The sequence below is a fragment of the Malus domestica genome, chromosome 16 (genome assembly GCF_042453785.1).
Source record: "Malus domestica chromosome 16, GDT2T_hap1".
NCBI classification, from domain to species: Eukaryota; Viridiplantae; Streptophyta; class Magnoliopsida; order Rosales; family Rosaceae; genus Malus; species Malus domestica.
The window spans coordinates 20212211-20215812 of record NC_091676.1 but is presented as its reverse complement, the minus strand read 5'-3'; the positions used below and the strand labels follow the sequence as shown (position 1 = coordinate 20215812).

At 34.6% G+C, this 3602-nt stretch overlaps 1 long non-coding RNA gene across 2 annotated transcripts; it reads right to left on the bottom strand.

Annotated features, from left to right (window-relative positions):
- Positions 1–388: 388 nt before the first annotated feature.
- On the bottom strand, positions 389–2897 carry LOC103404044 (uncharacterized). 2 transcript variants are annotated; one of them, XR_524272.4, is made up of 5 exons: positions 2438–2897; positions 1802–1887; positions 1040–1166; positions 767–884; positions 389–627 (listed from the first exon to the last, which is right to left on the bottom strand). It is a non-coding gene; the product is annotated as an uncharacterized lncRNA (long non-coding RNA). The 2 variants fall into 2 exon arrangements; XR_524271.4 differs by lacking the exon at positions 767–884.
- Positions 2898–3602: the final 705 nt, after the last annotated feature.

Genomic DNA, 3602 nt, shown 5'->3' with positions numbered 1-3602 from the left:
ATAACTGGAAAAACTAAAATGTGCATATACTATAAAAAAAAATGAGCACTGCACACAATAAATTATATGTGCCCATTGAGGCCAAAAAGCACCAACACTTGTACCCATAGACCAATAGCAACAGTGCAGCAACTAAATTTGTATCTATGGGCGTGCTCTTTTTTCAGATAGCACAATATTGAGTTCTGTGCTCATGATGTTAGCACAAATAAAGGGTGTTTTGTCCCTCCATTCTGACAAAGTTGTCAAACTACCTTTTCTAGCCATGTTGGCACTTAAAATGTAATTGTGCCTGCATGAATTAAATATTAAAAAAAAATCATAATTTGAAAAATTGCAATTGAAATTGAGGTTTTTTTTTATATTGTTTTTTTTAATTTTCATAAAATGTAGAAAGCCTACAATACATTCCCGATTTCACAAACATATATTGTAATGTTACATATTTCATCTCTAATGCAAAAAGAACTTGAAAGCAGACATTTTTGGATAGATGCATCTTCCCCAGCAAGCCTTGCACCTCATCGAATCTCTGCTGCTCCATAAACGAATTAATGAAGATGATCATCAGGAGAAGATCTTCCATTTCTGTTTAAGTATTCCTTCAAATGGTTTTTCCCTATCCTCCTACACAACAACATTAGTAAACTCAATAATTTAATGATTATAGTAATGTAAAACAAGATAATCTTAATACATAAGAATAGAACCTCCAACAATATGCAATTGAAATAAAAGTTTTTCCACTATAAGAACATCACCATACCTTGAAATTCTGGACATCAGTAAGTGGATAAGCAAGACAAAAGTTGATACTTCTTTGTACTAAGTTGCTACTTACAACAACAAAAGTTGATAATTATCCTAAATAATGTCATTTTGGCCTACAAGAGATCGCAGACCAAGTCACATTTTCACCAAGGATGGGAAGTTCAACAGTTGGAGGGCAAACATATTTCATAGTGGTCAGCGAAAGTAAACTTTAGAAAGAAAAAGAAATGTGCAAGGTTTTGAGAGGATAGATGTACATATGTCTCACCTGGCTTGCAACAAGGAGAACTGCATTGGCATTTTCTTTCTTGGAAAACACTGATCGACTGCCACCAGAGAGCTGAAACGCCCTTTATCGCAAGAGCATTAAAGACTAACAAGCTGATGTGCAGAATCTGCAAGTAGAGGCCAATGCATTCAGCCCATCAAGTTATTAAGACGCTATCTAGAGACTGCTAAATTCAAATTCATCAAATGAAATTTGCTTCTCACCCATAATATAAGTCTGGCCTGTCTTAAGACGAATAATGTCCAACAAATCTACTCAGTTTGAACACACCGTTGGATTTAAAGATATTGGATACAAAGGCAATAAGAAGATCACTTAATAACTTTTGGATTATTATTTTTGAGAAGAGACAAACCTTTTGTTTATGTAACAAAAATTACACATCATTAGACAAGGAGTGCACCCTAAGAACATACAAAAAACATCATTATTTTTATATCAATTCTACTATCTGTCTTTGAGTTCATGTTTGAGAAAGCATCTGACTTGCCTGTAAAAATTCATTACCAAGTTTAGCTACTTGCAGAGTATGTGAGAAGTGGAGTCACATACAAGATGTAGAAAAAAACTCCGCAACAAATAAATATCAAGTCCTAGAATTGGATGCATGGTAATTGTTAATTCTAAAAGTGACTTAATTGAAATAAACTAAAGGAGCATAAATTCCCATTTCTACTATAGTATTAAAGCATTAATCTCGTGATAACAGAAAAACACAACGAAATAGGGCGAATTTCATACCTTCCCATTCCAACAACCATAAGGAAAACTGGAGGCATAACCATTAACAGTAGTGACAGGGACATGCTAACTTGTATCCATGGCACCTGAACAACCAACACAAGTTTACAAGTACACAATCAATAATTTGATTTATTTTCAATTAGGCCTTATTTCTTTCACTTTGGAATCCCAAACAATTCGATTCGGGGTCAGTACACAAAAATTTGAGCAGTTCAACTTCCTTAAAGAATCATTGCCTACTGTACAAATAAGAAAAACCACTCGCTGTACAATCAACCTGAATTGGACAGATGCGTTCATAATGACAAGGCACAAATGTGAACAATCAACCTGAATTGTACAATCAATAAGAAATATGAACAAATTTGAGCTAAACTTTGTGTCCGTACATAGGAAATTACAGTAATGGAAGGCACTAAGGTTACATCAGTTGTAGCCAGCGGGTATAAAAAAGAAAATAATGAAAAAGAAAGAATTATGTTTCCGTTGTAGTTAAGGTGTCACTGAAGTTCTTAAAGGTTTCAATTTAACATTTAAATTATTAACTCCAAGAGAAAAAAGCTCAGTTCCCCTACCCTAAAATTAATGATAAATTATTAACCAAATTAACCAATACAAGTTCTAAGTTCTTACCATTTTACCTGGAACGAAGTGGAGAGGAAGGAATCGCATTATGCAGACACTGAACCGAAGAGGAACTGGGGATGAGACGAGAGTTGAGGCCGACTGATTTGCAAATTGTGTGTGAAGGAGAATGATTTGCAGAGTCTGTGAGAATGTGTGAACTCGACTTGAGATTTGAGTTGAGACCAACCTATTCGCAGTGTGTGTGAAACTTGAAGGGGAAGGATTTGCAAATTCTATTTTAGCGTGAGATGCGAACTCGACTCGGTTTGATTGGGAAGGGGAGAGGCGAGAGAAATAGAATCTGCAAAATAGAAAAACTTGGGAAAAAGATAAAGAGAGAGAGAGAGCCTCGGGTTGAAGAGACTCGGTTCGATTGGGAAGGGGAGTGAGAGAGAGAGAGGAGAGTCGGAGGAATTGAGGAGAGGCTGGGTTTTAATGGGAAACATGCAGAGACAAAAGGAAGCAAATGCGGAGAGAATAAGGCGTGAAAATTGAGGAACCCATTTTATTTTATGTTATTTAAAACATTATTTTAAACAAAGGGCACAAAAAATCTACTTTTACTTTAAATATATTAAATTATAGGGCACAATAACATTTATGGTGTCATTGCAAATTAATACAAAATTTCCATTGCTGAAATTAAAGGCACAAAAGTCATGGTTCTGTGCCCAATAATGTGTTTGTGTCCTTTTTCATTGCGCACAATATATGGTGCCCATTAGGGAATGAACCCTATTGGTGTTCAAACGCACACAAAAACCTCATTTGTGTCCCTAATTTTGTGCCCAAAGACCATTTTTCTTGTAGTGATATTAATAAAATCAAAATTTTAATGTGAAGACATTAAATAACAAAAATATAATATGAATTTTAATAAAAGTACACTTCAAAGATTAAAATCAATATGCAATCTCACACTAGTTTTTTTTTGTTTTTTTTCAATTCCAATCTTTTTGAAGTGCTACTATTCAAAAGCCTAGAATAAATTTGTTTCGAATTCGCTATTTACAAAACTCGAATATAAGATCTCTCACTTACAATCATTTAGTATTATGGTCTAGTGGTATTTCTCTTCACTGGTATGTGAGAGTTCTTAGATTCGATTCTCGCCAAAAGAGAATTTGAACTACATTATTGCTAGCCCATTGTTAGGCTTAGCGCACTCCCC